We start from the raw sequence: 20,896 nt of genomic DNA, 5'->3' as shown, positions 1-20,896 counted from the left end.
ACCTGGGCCTTTATTTTCTCTCAGCAGAAAAATCCGATTATGTTCCTTTATAGAGAGATTCTGGTGTGCCAAATCCAGTTAGTGGAGGAACTGAGGCTTGAATCTATGCCCGTGTAGCACCAGAGCGTAGTTTTTAGCCACATCTTTTGTATTTGGACCCACTGAGTGACACAACATTTGAACAACAACAAACTACGTCTACGTCATGACAACACATAGGCAGATTTGAAAATGAAACGTCCAGTCCAGCTGAGCAAGTGCTTTTAGGAAACTTCCCTTATGCTAGGCAGCATGGGGGATACAAAGGGGCATGGTTCTGCGATGGACACAAGTGCAGTCCCATGAGGGGAGCAGGAGGCGGCCCGGCAGCATTTATCCCATTACACCTGAGCGCCCTGGCCGGCGTTCCGGGTCTCCTGATACGCGGAAATCGAAGACACGTCAGGCTCTCTCTGAGCCACGAATGTCCTTGTATATTGACTGTCTCCGGTTGTGCACGTGCACTGGCTGGGGAGCACCTGGAAGGCAAGCCCGAGACAAAGGTGTGCACGTTCCTTCACGGTTTATTTTGAACGCGAATGATTCCGGAGACCGGGAGAGTGCGGCAGGAAAGGGGGAGAGCCAATACAAGAGTGCATTCTCAAGTCGGTCCCTGGGGCTCTGTGTTACTACTCAAGGCTCCCCAGAGCAGCAGGACAAAGAGATTTATTTTAAATAATTGGCTCATATGATTACAGAAGCTAGGAAGTCCAAAATCCGCAGTGTGGGCCGGCAGGCCCGAGACTCACAAGAGCCGTTGGTACACATGAAGTCCAAAGACAGTCTGCTGGAGAACTTGCTCTGGGAGGTCGGTCTTTGTTGTCTTCGGGCCTTCAACTGATTGGTTGAGGCCCACCCATATTCTGTGGATGGCATTCTTCTTCACTTAACATTCGCTGTTGCGACGTCAATCTCATCCAAAACACCCTCCAAGTTGGCACATAAAATTAACCATCGCAGACTCAATCCCTGGATCCCTCCTAGTAGTGTGTAAAGTGTGCCTTGGACGGTGCGACTCTGGACAGAGAGGGAGCACTTGTTCACGGGTGCCCCGTGTTCCGTGGCCACGACCTGTCCTCTGGGATTAACTCTCATTTCCTGGTCGTGGAGTGTGGATGTGCGAATGCTGGGCAGATTGTCACAGGCGTCCCACACTGCTGCGTCAGGGCGGGCCTGGAGCCGGGGACACGCGGGGCGTTCCAGTCACACCCGCAGGAAACGGATTGCCACGGCGCTGGCCGGAGTAAAAGCTAGGATGAGAGGACTGAAGGCAGAGCGGAAGAGGCACCTAATTCCTTCTGGATGCCCTACTTCTCTGCTTCCTGCCAGAGAGCTTTGACTTACTGCTCTTCCCATTCCTGGTAGGAACAGGCATTTACCTTTTCATCCCTCTCCGGGAATCGTCACTCTCTTCTCCGTGTCTGAATGACCCTTCTCTGTCCATTGGTGGCAAGGTGTCCCGCAGTCCTTATGACCACACCGTCCTGCAATCACTGTTGAACTCCCTGGCGGCCACGAAGTCCTCGAGGGCGAGGACCTGCCCCGCGTTTCCTGTTTCCTCGGTTCCTTGGTTCTTATGAATTGCTTAATAAACGTGGCTGGAAGAAATGGAACAGGTTCTTTCTCTTTGACCCTGCCGGTATTTTATCACCACAGGGGTTGTTCTCACCGTACGTTTAATACTCTGTGATTGTGCCTCGACCCAGTCCCTGAGCCCCTCCGGGCCCGTTTTCTCACCCACGATGTGAGGGAAATGTGACCTACTCAAAGGTTTGTTGCTGGGTGAGATGAAGCAGTGGCTAGAAAAGCACTTGTACAAAGCGAGGCTCTGGCTCGGGCTGAGTGTGACCGTGGCCGTGGCGGAGGTGGCCCTCTGGCCGCCCGGGTCCGCTCTCCACACCTTCCACAGGAATAGACTTGCCGTCGGGCTGAGTGGGAGTGACACTTCCCGTCTCCTTTGTTGCTGGGGAGGCCTGGTGGCCAAGTGCAGGGGGATGTGCAGACACACTGGTACAACTCCTGGGTGTCCCGAACACGGACGATGGGCCCTTCCCCGTCCCCTTCTCGTAAGCTGCCCTGTGAGTGTGCTCACCGCCTACACTTGACCCCGGGCAGAAGACCGTGCCCTCGGGGCCAGCACAGCAACGAGGTGGAAAGGGTCTGGGTCACCGTCCTGCACCTTGGGACTGTTAGGTGACAGGGAAGTAAACTTTTCTGTAAGCCTGTAAAAGTTTCTGTAAAAACTCTGAAATTTTAGACTTTCTCTGGTTCAGCAGCCTGGACTCTGTCCTGTTATTATAAGCATGGTGTTGGACGGGGGGTGCCTGGGTGGCTCCGTCTGTTAAGCGTCCAACTTCGGCTTCATGATCTCGTGGTTCTTGGGTTTGAGCCTGGAGCCTGCTTCACAATCTGTGTTTCCTTCTCTCTCTCTGCCCCTCTCCCACTCATTCTGTCTGTCTGTCTGTCTCTCTCAAAAATAAACATTAAAATTTTTTTTGTAATAAAATAAAGTAAGTACAGTGTTGTGGCTCCTGGGTGGCTTAGTCGGGTTGAGCATCCAACTTCGGCTCAGGTCATGGTCTCACGGTTCGTGGGTTTCAGCCCCGCGTCGGGCTCTGTGCTGACAGCTCAGACCCTGGAGCCTGCTTCCGATTCTGTGTCTCCTTCTCTCTCTCTGCCCCTCCCCTGCTTGTGCTCTGTCTCTCTCTCTCTTTCTCTCTCTCTTTCTCTCTCTCTCTCAAAAATAAATAAGTAAACATTTAAAAGAATAAGTACAGTGTCAGCTTGAGCCTCAGCTGACCAATGCCTTCCCTACCTTTGACACTAAACTCATGTTGGACAAGAGTCACGTGGCCGTCTTTCTTAATGAGGACGCGAGGTTGGAGGCACAGGAGAAGTTGAGGACTGTATTACGCCTTGCTTGCTTTTCCTGCGTGCATGTAGGGTGACTCTAGACAAAAACATTGACTTCATAGCAAACCATGCACTTCGCGAAGCCTTGGGCAGAGAGGGTGGAGCTCATACAATGAACTCTTTGCTTTCCTTCTTGTGGCCTTGGCCAGGTCTTTCTGTGACACGGCATCTATTAACCAGAGTCTCCCTGTAAGTTGCAGCTGAAGAAATTTTCCTTGAGTGGAAAAGGCCCAGTGCTCCAAGTCAGACGAGCCAAGTTCAATTCCAGTGTTACTACTTAGCAGTGAAGTTACTTCATCTTCCCGAGTCCCCAAGTATCATCTTTCCATCTGTTAAATGAAGATGCTGCTGTCTGCCTCCAAGGGCTCCCAGATCACCTGTCATTGAGACCAAAGGGCCTAGCAGGTTCCTGGGCATTTTGTACACTTCACAGATACTGACTTCTGTCTTTTTTTTCTTCCTTGCTCAGAAAAAAATGGGGGGGAAGCCTTGACTGACAATTTTTTTCTTGAATTACCGTATATCCCAGTTTCTCAGAAAGTATCTGCGGCTCCGTCCAAAATGTACATAATTTATAAAGGTTACAAAATGCTTTCGCAGTCCTTTTAGGGCACACGATTTCCTTCTGATCCTGAGGGCTGTGTGTGTGTGTGTGTGTGTGTGTGTGTGTGTGTAGGTGGGGCGGGGGGTTAGATTTACCTAACCCTCTCTGAGAGAGAAAGTGCTAAAAGATGCAGTTTGGGAGAACTGGGCTCTGGAAGGGAGATCGGGGCCCCTGGGGCAGCTTCCTGGGTCACTGCAGGTGTCCCTCCTGTGGAGTCTCCTTCCTGCACCCCTCACCAGCCCCTCACCAGCCCCTCACCAGGCCCTCACCAGCCCCTGCACGCCCGGCCAAGGGATGGAGAGTAGGGCCCCTTGCTTTCTGTTCCGTGAGGGGCACAGATGCTGCAGGCTGGCAACAACAGAGCTCTGGGAACCACCTGTGCTGCTCAGGGACAGCCTGCACTCACTCAGCACCTACCAGGCGGCCGGAGACCGACTCGAGTGTCCTGTAACCCTTGCCTCCTCCAAGCCTCTTAGAAGCGTTGCTTGAACCCAGGGAACCCATTCCTTTGAACCTGGCCTAGTGCCTGGCACCTCATGTTCAATGAGCATTCAGTATGTTTGAACCCAGTCTTGTGACCTGGGTCGGCTCAGACCACGTCCCCGGGCTGCTTTCCATTGCCTTCTTTGGGTGACTTTGAACGAGACACTCTCTCCAAGGTGCTTTTCAGCTCTCGACTTCTCATATTCCACATGTGATGTCACTTTCCGGTAGCTTCTGGTCTCCAGCTACTTCCATCCCCCACTCCAGCCCAAAGACAAGGATCAGCATGGCCTAGGGTTTGGGGATACATATCTAGTCTCACCGGAAACAGATGGCTCCCATTTCTTTCTTTTACATCCAAGACTATAATCCTGGTTCTTAGCATTTGACTTTTCATTGATGTGCTGGAGCTCCCCAAGACCACTCTCGGGTTCAAAAATCGCTCGAAGGAGTCCCAGAACTCAGAAAAGCCCTTACGCTCACGGTCACGGTTTGCTACCACGAAAGGATACAGATTAAAATTGGCAAAGGTAATAGGCGCGGCGGGCAGAGTCCTGAGAGAGCAGGTGTGGAGCTCTCCCAGTGGAGTTGTGTGGACAGTGCTTCCTTCTCCCAGCAATGACGATGGAAGGAAGTGGGCAGGTTTGAGAGATACCTAATCTGATTTGAGGAGGTCGAACTGGTCATGTGGGTCTGAAGTTCAAAGAGGAGGCTCGAGCTGGGAGGCATGGGTGTCCAGGGATAACCGGAGCCCTTCAGTGTATGAATTTCCTAGGGGTGGATTTCAGAGAGGGCACGTTTGGCAGGAACTCCAATGCTCCTAAAAATCCCCGGAGGATGGTAAGCCAGCCGGGGGGACCGAGGACCATCGGCCTGCGGTGTAAGAAGGAAGCTGGGAGGAACCATCTAACGTTCCAAGAAAAGGGGTGGTTAGGGGTCTTGGCTGCACGGAAGGGTTACGTTAGTTGAAGATCGTACAACAGCAGTTGGATCTCGCAGAAATAATTGGTCACGGGCGATGCTGGAAAGAAGCCGTTTCGGAAGCGGGAGGGTGAGTTTAGCGCTTTGCAAGGGAGGGAGAGAGGAGCAGAGAAGCCATGGGGGGCTAATGTAGGTAACTCCGAGGTCCGGCTGAGAACAGACGTGTAGAGAACGGGAAATAGCCAGAGGGGCAGCGCGGTGCGGGGGTGGCTTTGTGTCTTTGTTCTTAAAAGCGGGAGAGCCCTGAGCACGTCAAGGTGCAGCAGGGAAGAACCTAGGGAGAGGCCGAAGATACGGAAGGGAGCGCGAGAAGCGAATGCGGTTCTTAGGAAGGTGGGGGCCGGAAGGCAGGGCCCACAGGGACACTGACGCCGGGAGAGGAGGACAGAGGAAGGGAAGCATGCCCACGGGCACGGGAAGGGTTCCAGAAGCACCACCTGCTCCCCCGATGCCGTGGGAGGGGGGCCACGGGGGCCACTTTTCCGTTCAGTTCGACTCTGCACCCTCCCGCTGACGGCCGACTTGGGCCAGACAGACGGCTGACCCGAGCGCAAGAGGATCCGGGGCTTTCGTGGAGCTAGAGAGGAGTGGGCGAGACGGACGGCCAGGGCCGGAGCTGACACGTGTGGAGTGTGGGCCCTGAGCCGGGCGGCCGTGGCATCTCACTCCCGCAGGAACCCCGGGGAGTGGGCGGCAGTGTGCTTCTGCTTTAACAGACGAAGGCTCGGAGGCGCGGAGAAATTGAATTACCGTCCCGGAAGAAGGGAAGCGGAGGGAAACGGCGGGCCTGCGCCGCCAGCCCGGGCTCCTCGCCCTGGAGGCTACACGTGCTCCTCATGACAACACCGCGCACCAGCTCCCACCCGTAAAGCGCGTCTCAGGGAAACGGCCGGCCCAGATGCCCGTGCGCCCGGCTGTCACCGCTTCTCTGGGGGCAGATCCTGGCTTACGTCAACCTCGTCCCCTCCCCGAAGGCGATTCGCTCCCTTTCCTTCTGGCACCCCGGCAGCCGGCGCGCTCCCCCCGGGTAACCCGCGGCCTCCTCCGCGGGGCTGGTCTCTCTGTGCTTTAATCCTCCTCGGGTTCTCATTATAGCTATTTTCTGCATCCCGAACTGGGGCACGGAAGATTTGTTTTAGCAATCTGCGTGGGAAATCCTAAACGGCTCGCGGAGAAGACGGCATGAGGTTTGAATCTTCCGCCCGAACCTCTCCCCCCGCAACCCCAGCTCCAAATACGCGGTCGTGTACACGGCAGCGGTATTTGGACGCCTCGCAGGTGTCTCTGACTTCCAAGCTCGAAGCCCCAGGGTCTGATCTCCACCGCTGACCCTACTCCCCTTGTCTGCTGTCCCCAACAGCCCTCCCATCTCAGTTACCAGCATCTCCACAGCTTCCCAGGTATCTCCGTAGGTATCTTGACAGCGATGACTCCACGGGCTTGGGATTGTACCTCTCCTTCTCTCGGACTCCACGTATAATGGGCTGATGTATCCCATTTTTTCTCACTTCAAATTGTGCATGTCCACAGTCCAACCATATGATGGTTACAAGACTACTTACAACAGAAATGTTTTTAATTAAAAAGAATAAAGCAGTGGACTTTGAGTAAAGCAGATGACCCTTCAGGCTGCGGTGGGCCTTGTCCAAGCAGTCGGAGGCCTGAAGAGAAAAAAGACTGACTTCCCCCGAGGAAAGAGGGATGCTACCTGCAACTTTGGACTTGAGTTGCGACATCAACTCCTCTCCGGGTCTCTAGCCTGCTGGCCTTCTCTGCAGATTTTGGCCTCCTTGGCTTCCCTAATTGTGTGAGCCATTTATTTTATATAAATCTCTCTGGAGAAATGAAGAAACACTCATGACAACCACAGTCGTCATTTCTGCGGCCGTTGATGTGGTCGTAGCTAGTATTTGTAACTACCTTCTTCCACTACCTGTTCCATATCCCCTTTGCCTTCAGCAAAGACCTTAGCTTGTCATGATTTTTGTACCTAGTGGGTGACCCAGACCTTCATTCCCGAGGGGTCTGGGTGTTATGAGTAGCTCTGCTTGAGTGGAATAAAGTCCCTGACTTCAATCCTAGGGCATGGTGATACTAAGAGACACCCTAAGGGGTCTTCTGCACTCCAGACACACTCCTCCGTACCTCCTGGTGGAGAGGTGGTCCAGTTTCCCCTGGGTAGTCGGAATCAGTCACCCAGCAGGCACAAGGACTTTCTTCTTTGCTGGTTGATTGAGAGGCACGAGGATCCCAGAGTGGCCAGGTGGCCGTCCTAAGTTTCAGTTCCTTGGAACCATACCTGCCACCCACCTTCCCTCTCTACGACCTCTAGGCCAGCTGGACGCGGGGCGTATATAGGAAACAAACATGTTTGCTGGTGGAACGCTGGGAGTGATAGTGAGCGGCATGCAGGCTGTATGCAGAAGAATGCAGAAGAACTGGCTGGATGTGGTAGGGGGGCATTCTACACAGAGGAGACTGCAAACGTAAAGGCCTGGGGAGATCAGAATGGGCATGTTATGTCCATCTCCGTAGACACTGAACTGGACTGGAAGGGTGAGGACGAGTGGCTTGGGACGTACGGTGAGATCTCTTGTAAGTTCCCTGTTCTTACATATAAAAATTCCACTTTATCACTAACTCAGGAAGCTTTTCCTGGCTATTCAGAACTGACTGTTATGGGGGGTGCCTGGCTGGCTCAGTGGGTTGAGCATCTGACTTCGGCTTAGGCTGTGATCTCACAGTTCGTGGGTTCAAGCCCCACGCCGGGCTCTGTGCTGACAGCTCGGAGCCTGGAGCCCGCTTCGGATTCTGTGTCTCCCTCTCTCTCTGACTCTCCCCTGCTTGCACTGTGTCTCTTTATCTCTCTCAAAAACAAACATTAAGAAAAAAAAAAAAACCTCTTATTTTATTTAGATGCAAGCATTTGGTGAAACTCAGTGTTACCTCTTTTTCACTTTCCCCACCAACTTCTTCCCTTTGTATGAATTCACATGGAATTACCCAAGTGGGGCTTTGGAAATTTTTCTCACATACATACATCTGTTTAAGCCATAAACCAGATTACCGGTCGATATTACAATATTAGTAAGTGGATTATAACATTTTTACAAGGAAACTTTTTTTAAACAGTTTTTATTTATTTTTGAGAGGCAGAGAGAGACAGAGCACGTGTCGGGGGAGGGGCAGAGAAAGAGAGAGGGAGACACAGAATCCAAAGCAGGCTCCAGGCTCTGAGCTGTCCGCACAGAGCCTGATGCGAGGCTCCAGCCCATAAACCGTGAGATCATGACCTGAGCCCAAGTCGGACGCTCAACCGACTGAGCCACCCAGGCGTCCCTACCATTCCTTTTTTAAAGTTTATTTATTTATTTTCATAGAAAGAGAGAGTATGGAGGAGGGGGAGAGAGAGAATCCCAAGCAGGCTCCACGCTGTCAGCACAGAGCCCGATGCAGGGCTTGAACCCACGAACTTTCTGGGTTTCTGCACTTTCTGGCAGAAGTTCTGAGAGGGAGGGAGTCAACACAATGTCTTTGTATTTCAGTTACTTTCACCCTTTGTCGGTCGCTCCGTGAACTTTTCTGGAACTTCTTAGGCCCCTTGCCACTCTGTTGAATTCTAGTTATTTATGTGCCAACTTCATTCCCCCCTCCCCTGCACTCTAAGGATGGGCTGGAGCTTTGATTCATCTGTCTATCTCTTCCTTTCCACTCACTAGAGCCCACCCTTCCCCAGACAGCATCTGGTGCCATCCCTTGCCCACGGGAAGGGCTCATTACATATTTGCTAGGTGAATGAATGAAGTGTCCCCTCGCTAAGACCCTGCCTAATGGAAGAGACCCATGCGCACACACCCAAGCTTGTCTCCATGGCCTGTCTCCACTCAGGATTTCTCTACTGAACTTTCATTCTATCAAAAGGCCTAGAACGAGAAGGCAGAGCAGGTGCTTTCAGTAAAGTCCAAATAAGACCAGCAAAGTTGTACAAATGTTGGAAGGAACACATCGAATTCCAACAAAGATGGTCTAGCTCCCAAGACCATCACCACAGTCACTGCCACTGAATCACTGTTGGGTTCCGGAGCCTCGGTGACCCTGCGATTGTAGAGGGCCCCACCCCTGGCTCTGCCCTCTCTACTTGTTGGCAGGTTGCTGTCCCATAGCCTCGTCTCTGAATGACCTGAAGCGCATGGTCTGCAAATCCCCACTCGGGGGCTGATGAGCGTCTTTTCCGCAGGAAGGAAATACATCTCAAATAAAGTGGTAATAGTCTCTTAAGTAGCTTTCTTGGAATCAGGACTCCATTCTGGATATGTGGGGGATGGCTACGGTCTCTACCCTCGAGTTTATATTCTCATTGGGAACATTTAAAAAGTGACGCTAGACGTTAGACATCAGTGTGAGCGTAGCATGATGGGAAACAACAGCCCAGGGTGTGTCCCTGGGGTAGGATGGGATATACTCGTATGTGGCGGGTCTCAGAATCCCGAGAACAGAGCGGTGCCTCTGGGCTGAGCCTGCTTGGGAAGGCTGCCCCCAGGGGACGATCCCGTATTGCCCTGGAAGTAGAAAGTAGCAGCGTGCCCGGGCTGCTGGTCAGCAGGCTGACCTCCCTGAAGCTCGACAGCCAGACTGGCACAATTATGGTGGAAATCAATGAATGGGGTGATTGATGCTTTCCACTCCCCAAGCTGATTTCTTTCTATTTCTTCTCATTACTTGATGAGCCTGTGTGCTAATTAATAGCTGTTACTTCGTCCTCAGCAGCTTAAGCAGCTGCTGAAAATTACGACGGGGCTGAAAACGAATGATTGCCAAGATGCACTAATTACGTCTCAGGGGAAGTGCCCGAGATATCCAGACTATTCTCTCTCTCCCTTCTGGTTGCCTTCCCCTAGTGGGTAAGTTTGCTCTAATCACTTTTGAGGGAAGCAAGCTGCACTGTGATTCTAGCACGTTGGGGTTTGTAAGGGTGAGAGCTGAGAGCAGTACGGAATCTGTTAGCAGAGTGGTCGGCAAACTTTGGAATGAGATGTGCCGAGGCCCAGCCTGGTTTCTGTCTCATGTGCCAGGAAGGGAGATGCTGCGTGTACGTTGGCACAAGAGGTAAAAGAAGGCAGGTGGCAGGATTGGTATGCATTCTCCAGCTCTTGACGCAGGCCATCGGCCCTTTCAACCCAGAAGGAAGAGGGTGAGGTGGCAGAAACAGCCCACAGGCCAACAAAAACTCGGAAGGCGCCCTCTGTGCTACGAGGGTGGCTCACTGGACACAGGAGGACCTCACCGCATCGCTTCCTTTGGACTTCATACCGTATGGGTGTCCACGTTTAACATTTTGAGTTGATAGTTAAGGTTTAAAGACCTTGGCTGGAACCTATGTGGATCAGGTGTCTTATATTTTTGATCTGCTTCCTTTCGCTAAATAAAATTCGACTAAATTTGTTGGTGTTTGTGGCCAGCACGGCTGGCTCCCTCTCCTTCCCTCAGCCCTCGTTTCTACAGGTGGAGAGCACTTACCATAAGCACCAGAAACTCTTGTCCTGAGGACTTTTCCTCTGTCTCTGAGATCATATGGGGCCTGGATGTTGGGCAAGCCAAGCCAGAAGTGTGGGAGAGTGAATGCCCCAGAAGCAGCCCTCAACCGAGGTTGAAATAATTATTATACCTACACCTACTAGCCATTACAGCACTCCTTAAGCCTAGCTTCCCAGCCTCCCCGTGGGGTAACTCCCAGATGTGTTCTGTGGGTCCCTATGGATTGCGCTCCGAGTGCCCTGTCAGCAACTTGCTTGATAACACTCTGTACTGGTCCTTCCCTTCCCTGCCCCATATCCCAGCCCATCTCATTGGAGTTCCCAGGGATCAATCCCGTCCTATTACACGTTGAATTGTGCCCCCTCCCCAAAGACATGTTGAAGTCCTAAGTCTAGATACTTGTGACTGTGACCTGATTTGGAAATAGGGTCTTTGCACATGTAATCGAGTTACGGTGAGGCCATACTGAATTAGGATGTTCTTCTAAGAAGACGAAAAGAGACACAGAGACACACACAGAAAGGAGGCTGTGTGAATGTGGAAGGAGAGATTGGAGTGATTCATCTACAGGCCAAGAAAGCCCAAGGATGGCCAGAAACCACTATGGGACCTTGAGTCCCTATTTCAGGGTCTGCTTCTCAGGGTCACTAACCTAAGACCAGGTGTATAGGAAAGAATAGATTATTGAGCATTGACTCTTGAATATCTTAATGAACAAGGCGTGCCCTTGAACAGAAAGAGGCTCTTCTCTTTAATTTTTTTTTAACATTTATTTATTTTTGAGAGACAGAGCGCAAAGAGGAAGGGGCAGAGAGAGAGGAAGACACAGAATCTGGAGCAGGCACCAGGCTCCGAGCCGTCAGCCCAGAGCCCGACGCGGGGCTCCAACTCACGAACCGCGAGATCATGACCCGAGCCGAAGTTGGACGCTCAATCGACTGAGCCACCCAGGCGCCCCTTAGGCTCTTCTCTTTAACAGACTAAACGAAACAATTCTATTTCCATAAGGGGAACAAATGTTGGAAAAATCATATACGATATCTGTAGAATAAGTGTGTATGGTACAAATAAGAGAAAGCTGGGAACTGACGCGGTAAATGGTTTCCTTCTCATCCGGTGGGGCCAAAGACATGTCTCTGATTCTCTGCCATTGGAATTTCTTTCCAAGAGCTCAGTTGGGCAGTCAGTGCCGCTGTGTCTTCTGCGGATGTGAGATTGGGAAGCGTGGCATCTGGGCCCAGATTTTTGTCCCTCGTGGAGCTGCAGATAACGCAGGGTGGCTGTCACTGTAGAGCAGTCGGTTGAGTCGTGACAGCTTGTCAAAATCGAGAGGCCGCGGGCAACGCTAACATGTAATAGACGTGGACGTCTGAAGCTAGACCTCGCTCTGCAGAATTTCTAAGGACAGCTTCGGGGACTGCTTCCGTGGCGCTGGGACCCTCAGCTCACGAAGGCGTTAAGAAAGAGATCCAAGAAGGAAGGGGGAGGATTGCCAGGAGTCCGTTTGGAGACACCTCGCTTCATCCTGTGACCCCATGCAGAAAGCTGCTGTGTGTGCCCTGCCGGGAGAGGACGCTGTCCTGGAGCGACTTTGCGGTCTGCAAAGAGAGAAGACGTCACCCAACGCCTGAGAGGAGGTGGAGCAACAGGGACTCTCATTTCACTGCTGGCGGGAGCGCGGAACACTCAGCCTCTTGGGGAGACTGCGCGGCGGTTTCTGAGAAAGCTAACCGTACTTTTACCAGACAATCGAGTGACAGGTGCTTACACAAAGGAGTTGAAAGCTGCGTCTACCCAAAATCTGCACATGGACGTTTATAGCAGCTTTATTCATGATCACCAAGGCTTGAAGGCAGCCATGCTGGTCTTCAGTGAGTGGATAACTGAACTGGCCCCTCTGGACAATGGAATACAGGATTCCCCTTCTACCCGAAAATAGAGGGTGCCTACGAAACCTTGGGTAAGCCACCATGGTGCAAAGCAACGAAGCAAATACCACTAATTTATTTATTTATTTTTTAAATTTTTTTTAAACGTTTATTTATTTTGGAGACAGAGAGAGACAGAGCATGAACGGGAGAGGGTCAGAGAGAGAGGGAGACACAGAATCGGAAACAGGCTCCAGGCTCTGAGCTGTCAGCACAGAGCCCGACGCGGGGCTCGAACTCATGGACCGCGAGATCATGACCTGAGCCGAAGTCGGCCGCTTAACCGACTGAGCCACCCAGGCGCCCTGCAAATATCACTAATTTATATGGAAAATTTTTGAGCATTCCCAGACCCCCCCCAAAAAAACCCAAAAACCTTTCTTAGGCATTCCTGATAACTTAGGACGCATCTTGCTAACCAGGGCAGATATTTTGTCTTGTTTCCAATCTCTCTGCTGAACTTCAAAGGACATAAAACTTCAGTGGCATAACGAAAGTTGCACCCTTACCCCTTCCTGTTTCTGCCCGTGATGTATTTCCCTGTGCGTTTTGGCGTCTCTATTACACACGAAGTTATCATAAGCAATATATACCATTCATAATGTGTTTTAGGTGGTGCAAAAATGGTGTGCTGTATCCATCGTTCTGGAACTTGCTTTCGTCGCTCAGCTTGCGCAGAGGACTCTCCGTGTGGATCCGTGCAGATGTGGTTCATTTGTTGAAACTGCTACCTAGAATCCCGTCACACAGTGGACCGCACCTCAGAGACTCAGGTCTTTCTTCATGCAAATGTGGAGACAGCGCTGCAGTGAATGTTCTTTTCACGTCTCCTTGGGAGCATGTGAATTTCTTCTCTCTGGTGGAATCTCCAGGTTGAGTCTCCTGGTTCAGTAAATAGGACTTGCAAGGGGCTGGGGCTGGCTGCAGTCATGCTCAACCCAGGACTCAAGGGACATCCCCAGGACTCAGTCTTCCCGTCTCTTAACTCTGTTTTCAAACGCATTGGCTTCATTCTGACATAGACTTTCTCCGTGCAAAATTGGCAGCTCCAGACTTCTCTGATCCGCAGTGTTGGAGTCCCCAAGAGGAGAGACATTCTTTCTCTAAGGGTCCAGCTCTGCCAGGCTGACGTGCCCCTCCACCACCCCACAGGCACAACATCTGTGCTCTGGCCAGGCTGGTGCAGGAGCCCACAGTGACTTGGGAGAGGCTGGGACATCAGGGAATTGCATTGAGTAGGTGAGGGTGGTAACAATGGAGAGGGGCGGGAATCTGAGCAGGAAGATAGGACAGTTGTCATTTGTAGGAGGAGGGAGGCCAGTTGTTGCCTGCGGTTAAGGCATGTGAATATCATGACTCCAGGGCAATAAGTGATTTTCTTTAGCTCCTACTTGTAGGGCGAGGACTCAGTAAGTCCCCTGTTCCTCAACCCTGTGGGCATTTCTCTGCCCTTTATTTTATTTTATTTAAAAAAAAATTTAATGTTTATTCATTTTTAAGAGACAGAGAGAGACACAGAGTGCAAGCGGGGGTGGGGCAGAGAGGGAGGGAGACACAGAATCCGAAGCAGGCTCCAGGCTCCGAGCTGTCAGCACAGAGCCTGACACGGGGCTCGAACTCAGAGTGTGGCACCTTGAGATTTTTTTAAATCTTGTTTTATTATTACAATTTTGATTACATGTTTGTCATGGAAAATTTTAGAAAATGCAGAACGTTAGGGAAAAACTCATTCCGAAAGGTAACTGGGCTGACAGGCTGGCATATTTCTTTCTTTTTTTTTTTTTTAAGTTTATTTATTTATTTTGAAAGAGAGACAGGGAGAGTGGGCAGGGGAGGGGCAGAGAGAGAGGGAGAGAGAATCCCAAGGAGACTCTGCACTGTCAGAGTAGAGCCTGACGCAAGGCTCGATCTCACAATCATGACCTGAGCTGACACCAAGAGTCAGACGCTTAACCGACTGAGCCACCCAGGTGCCACTATACCTAAGCCATAGACACAATTTTGTACCTGCATCTTCCCCTAAAAAATCATAATTTTTTTTCAAGTCTCTGTCTCAACAGTCTGCCAGTGAAGCCCCCAGGTTGGGGCTCCTTGAAGTGCCTTTCCTCAGATGACAGGATGGCCAGGCCCCAGGGCCGGGTTGAGCTTTCCGTGGGGGACCCAGGAGACTCACCCACGGGGGATGCAGCACCTGGGACGAGAGGCCAGGCAGGTCCTGAAACACTTTCAAACAGCCCGACCCTCTTCTTCGAGACCACACTCCTGCCTCCAGGTCAATGAGCAAAGGAATCCAGATGGTTGCCCATTGGCCACCTTGCTGCACAGACACTGCCCGCCAATGTGATGGAGGAAAACCAAGGACTCCTCCGTCCTCAGGCTGGCTCCTCTCCCTTTTTCCTTTTGCTGGCTGGGGGCACATGGTAACATCTAGTCTCTTTGCTGGTTGGGTGCGCGTCCCCCGGAGCCCGCCCCCCCCCCCCCGCCTTACCACAAAAGGATTTTCAAAGACAATTTCTGAGTGTCCGATGGTCTTTCAGACTGACCACAGTCTGAGTCCTGAGCGATGGTTCTGGCACATACTCAGCCCATCTATGAAACGCAAGCTATTTATTCCGCGGCGCTGAGTGGGTCCCAGGGGGCTATTTTCCTCCATTGTGTAAATCCATGCTTAGAGAAGTTTAGCGCACGGATTATGCACTCAGCCAGCTGAAATGATTCGCTGTCGCTATTACAGTCAATGGTGAAAATCACACACACCACTTTGTAAAGTAAATGATTTTTTCACCTGATAGACCAGAATAGCTCTCCAGAGTTGTTAAGGCCTAAACAGTCCATTGAGAGCTTGTGGAGATGGGGGTGGGGGGGGGGGGAGGAGGAAGAGGGGATAGGGGTAGAAGGAATGGGTGGGGGCCAGGAGGGGAGTGTCATCATGTCATTCCTTCCAGAAAGCCGCATGACAAAAATGGGTGCTCACTTTTACTGGAACTCCGATCCTTAGCCACTTCTGTGCTTAATGGGCTCATAAATGTCGCTGAGTCCCTTTCTGTATTTCCAACACAAGTTACTGTTTGGCTGACATCCAGCTCCACTCTTTCTCGGTAAATCGCTTGCAACGTGTGTATAGAACAGAGGAAGGGCCACGTGAGTGTTAACCGCTTGCAGCCCGGTGCCGCTCTGCTTTGAGGTCTAACTCAAGACCCGCCTCTTGATGAAATATACCTACTCCCTCGATGCTCCCCTTTCCTCTCCATCCTGGTGATGGTGCCAATGCCGATGCCGATGACGACGATGACGGCCATCACCCACTGTGAGCCATGCACCACCCTGTTCTAAGTCCCCTATCTGTGTCAATCAGTCTAAGACAAGAGTGGGCCAAGCTAGTTAATGTCATTCCTGGTATGTAGGTCAGGAAACCAAAGCAGGACAGGCTAAGTGACCCGCCTGTGAGTGGTCACATAGTAGGTGCCGGAGACTCACAGAATGCATGCCCGAATGAACGGGCACTCAAGGCAGTTAGGGTGGGTCAGAACGGGGAGTCTTGTGTGTCTGCACAAGTCCATCCTTTCTTGGCCCATCCCCACCAGCACGGGGACAGGTAGGAGCCCCTGGGCAGGAAATTGAGGGCTTTCTGCACGTACCTCAGCCAGTTGCCTACACAACAGACCAGAGAGTCCGCAAGAGACCTTCTCAAGGGGTGGACTGTGGGCCAACCGCATGTCAACACTGGGAGGACAAACTGCAGGTAGTTCTTATGCGGAAGATGGCGCTTGTGTCTATTAGGAAGGGAAAAAATGAAAGTGGAGGGGGCGCCTGGGTGCCTCAGTCGGTTAAACGTCCAACTCTTGGTTTTGGCTCAGGTCGTGATCTCACCGTTCATGAGTTCGAGCCCTGCATCAGGCTCTGTGTGGACCGTGTGGGCCCTGCTCAGGATTCTCTCTCTCCCTCTCTCTCTCTGCCCCTCCCCTGCTCACTCGCTCACTCTCTCTCTCTCAAAATAAATAAATGAACTTAAAAAAAAATTAAAGAAAAGTGGAGATATTGTTCTGGTGAAGATAGTTTTCGATAATTTTTGGACAATGTTACCACCCCCTTTTTATTGTGATAACATACACATGATATACATTTTAATATTGTAACCATTTTTGTCTAAGAAAATTTATGCAGTTTATTTATTGCTAACAGCAGAATTACAAGGTGATATCATATAGATGCACTCTTGATATGAATAGGATTTTGAGATTCTTAAGATTTCTATTAGTAGGATTCTTCTGTTATGTCCTTTTTTTTTTTTTTACTGAATTTTTAAATTGAAGTCTAATTAATGTGCAATGTAATATTCATTTCAGGTGGACAATTGAGTGATTCAACAATTCTAGACAATATTCAGTGCTCACGACAGTAAGTATATTCTTTATTTTATTTTATTTTATTTTTAATTTTTTTTAACGTTTATTTATTTTTGAGACAGAGAGAGACAGAGCATGAACGGGGGAGGGGCAGAGAGAGAGGGAGACACAGAATCGGAAGCAGGCTCCAGGCTCTGAGCCATTAGCCCAGAGCCCAACGCGGGGCTCGAACTCACGGACCGCGAGATCGTGACCTGAGCTGAAGTCGGAGGCTTAACCGACTGAGCCACCCAGGCGCCCCAGTAAGTATATTCTTTAAAAAAAATTTTTTTTTGTTTTAGAGAGAGAGAGAGAGCATATGAGAGCGTATGCAAGTGGGGGAGGGGCAGAGGGAGAGACAGAAGCTCAAGCAGACTCCACACTCAGCACAGAGCCCGACTCAGAGCTCAGTCCCACGACTCTGGGATCGTGACCTGAACCGGAGTCAAGAGTCGGACGCTCAACCGACTGAACCACCCAGGCGCCCCCACGAATAAGCATATTCTTAATTCCCTTTATCTATTCCATGTACCACCCCCCAACCACCTCCCCTAGATTTCGACCATTTTTAAGTGTACAATTCAGTGGCGTTAAGTACGCTCCCACTGTTTTGCAACTCCCACCACCACCCAACTCCACACCTTGTTCATCTTCCAAACTGAAACTCTGTCTCCGTGAAACAACTCGCCATTCCCCCCCTCCCGGCCCCTGTCAATCACTGTTCTACTGTCTGTCCTGTGAATCCGCCTATTATGGGGGCCTCATGTAAGTGGACACGTACAATATTTGTCCTTTTGTATCTGGCTTCTTTCACTTGGCAGGTGTCTTCAAAGATCCTCCATATTGTAGCATGTCAGAATTTTATTTCTTCTTAGGGCTGAATAATATTTCATTGTATGCACAGACCACATTCTGTTTATGTATTCATCTGTTGATGGACAATTGGGTTCCTTCCACGGTTTGCTTATTATGAACAGTGCCGCTGTGAGCATGGGTTATGAGGGTCCGTTCGAGTCCCTGCTTTCAATTCTGTTGGGTACATACCTAGGAGTGGGATTGCTGGATCATATGGTAGCTTTATTACATTTGTTTTGGAATGTAGACATTATTTATTTATTTTTATTTATTTATTTATTTTTTTAATAAATTTTTTTTTAACATTTATTTATTTTTGAGACAGAGAGAGACTGAGCATGAACGGGGGAGGGGCAGAGAGAGAGGGAGACACAGAATCGGAAACAGGCTCCAGGCTCCGAGCCATCCGCCCAGAGCCCGACGCGGGGCTCGAACTCAGGGACCGCGAGATCGCGACCTGGCTGAAGTCGGACGCTTAACCGACTGCGCCACCCAGGCGCCCCTCATTTTAACCATTTTTAAGTGCATAGTCCGATAGTGTTAAATATATTCACACTAGCGTGAAACAGATCTCCAGAACTTTTTCATCTGGCAGAACTGAAACTCCATATGTGTTAAACAACTCCCCTTTCGCTTCCCCCTGGCCCCTGGGAACAACCATTCTACTTTGTTCCTATGAATTTTTTTTTTAACGTTTATTTATTTTTGAGACAGAGAGAGAGCATGAATGGGGGGGAGGGTCAGAGAGAGAGGGAGACACAGAATCCGAAACAGGCTCCAGGCTCTGAGCTGTCAGCACAGAGCCCGACGCGGGGCTCGAACTCACGAACGGCGAGATCATGACCCGAGCCAAAGTTGGACGCTCAACCGACTGCGCCACCCAGGCGCCCCCGTTTCTATGAATTTGACTACTTTCGATACCTCGTACAAATTGGAGTCATTCAGTTAATAACAAATATTTTGTGATGCCACTGTATCGTGTTGAAGTGAAATTCACTAACAGCACTTTCTGAAAACATCATTTTGAAGGGAAAAAAAGTGTAATGTCCTAACCGTACTATGAAGGAGAAATGAAAGAAATTGATAATGAAATGCAGATTCCAACATGTAAACGCTGAGGTTTGGCTCCACCGAAAGACATATAGAGTAGTGAGAAGGTGACACCCGTACAGTTTTTGGAGAACCGGTGTGAACAGGGATGGCTACGGATGCGAACCGGACCAGGAGGGCGAACACAATGGGAGCCACAGCACGTTGTAGGCAAGGGCAGGATGTTTTGAAATGGCCCACATTTGGTAAACTTCCAGCAAGAGCCCAGAAACAGTGTTCCCTCAAATTGCTCAGCACCTTGTGTTTAATGTGTAAAGACCTCTGTGCGCGTTATGTGAAAGTCAAGCCTCAGATCGTTGTAAACACTTTTTTCACCAGCAATAATGTCCGCCAGGACTTTTGGGGGAGAAGAAAAAAAAAAGGAGACACGAAGGAGATTGTCGTTGGGCACTGGAGAACATCTAGCAAACCTGGTCCCACCCACAAAAGGCCTGAGGTAACCCCATCAGTGTGGTAACAACATCACCCGTAATGTTCCCAAAACGCCCCTCAAGGGGCAGTATATACAGGCAGAAACACAAAACAAATGTGCACCTTCATAAATCACAACAACAAAAAACCAATACCCTGTTAACCCCCACCCAGGTCAAAAAAATAATACCTTGCCAACCATCCCAGAAAAGGCCCCTCCCTTCCCCCCTGCAGGGGCTAGGGCCAGGGGTAGGACTAGCCTGACTTTTATCCTAATCACTTCCTCACCTTTCTTGATCATTTTGCCATTCAAGCGTGCCTCCCTCAACACTACAGTCTACTTTTGCCTAGCTAAATGTTTAAATATGTTTTTCAGTTATTTTAATCTTACAAGCTTCCCCTGTGTGCTTTTTTTTTTTTTAATGTTGATTTATTTTTGAGACAGAGAGAGACAGAGTGTGAGCAGGGGAGGGGCACAGAGAGAGGGAGACACAGAATCTGAAGCAGGCTCCAGGCTCTGAGCTGTCAGCACAGATCGCGACCAGGGCTCCAACTCAAGGAACCGAAAGATAGTGACCTGAGCCGAAGTCAGATGCTTAACCAACTGAGCCACCGAGGTGTTCCCCGCCATGTGCTTAAATTTTTTTTTTTCTTTTTCCCTTATAATTTATCTGCTAAGGAGTGGGGCTGTTTGACCAGTGGAATTCCCTGCTGTCTAGATTTTGTGAAATGCCTTCTTGTGGGGCTATCTGGCAAGTGCCTCTGTCTGCTGTGTTTCCTGCACGTTGGCACCAGAAGCATGGTATCCCTCCCTTTGGCAAGACTGGGTACTGATGCCTTTTGCTTGCTTGCTTCTCCCCGCTTCCTACTGTCCTCCCTCCCTCTCTCCCTTTCTCTCCCTCCCTCCCTTCCTTCCTCCCTCCCTCTTCCCTCTTTCTTTCTTTCTTTCTTTCTTTCTTTCTTTCTTTCTTTCTTTCTTTCTTTCTTTCTTTCATCAGAGAGCCCATAATGTCTCCTCACCTCTCCTGGCGATATTAGGTGTTGATTAATGCTGACATCCACCAACACACTAGGGATGCAAAATGCTGATATTCTGTCATTTCTTCTCTATTTTCTGTTGGAGTTCTCTACAAAGAGATGCTTCCTTTCACCTATTTGGTTCTCTGTTCATGTTGGAAGTTCTTGGTTCTTTCCTTCTATTTACCAATTTTCAACATAATGAATTGGTTCCCTTTTGTCCTCCAAAGGTGACAAAGTGATTTAAACAACAACAACAACAACAACAACGACGACGATGACACAGTGAATTCATGGATTTAAGCACCTTTGATAGGTTTCAATCCACTGTAGATACTAAGTAAAATTTCCCGGTTTCAATCCACTGTAGATACTAAGTAAAATTTCCCGGTTTTGGCCAGTGGTAAATTCAAGTTGGTTCCTGAGTCTTTTTGACAGAACCCTAGGAGCCATTGGTTAGATAGTTCCCTTGCTGTCTAGTATGACAAGATATTCTGAGCTCATCTCGTACATTTTGGGTTTATTTTGCCCCAGATCTGGAATCAGCCATTTCTCCGAGAATCCTTGAAAAAATTTTAAGTGGGAAATGATATTTCAAGACCACAATCTGGACATATGTTCAGTTATCCTGGGTT

The sequence above is a fragment of the Prionailurus bengalensis genome, chromosome B4 (assembly GCF_016509475.1).
Source record: "Prionailurus bengalensis isolate Pbe53 chromosome B4, Fcat_Pben_1.1_paternal_pri, whole genome shotgun sequence".
NCBI classification, from domain to species: domain Eukaryota; kingdom Metazoa; phylum Chordata; class Mammalia; order Carnivora; family Felidae; genus Prionailurus; species Prionailurus bengalensis.
This window is presented reverse-complemented; position numbering follows the sequence as displayed.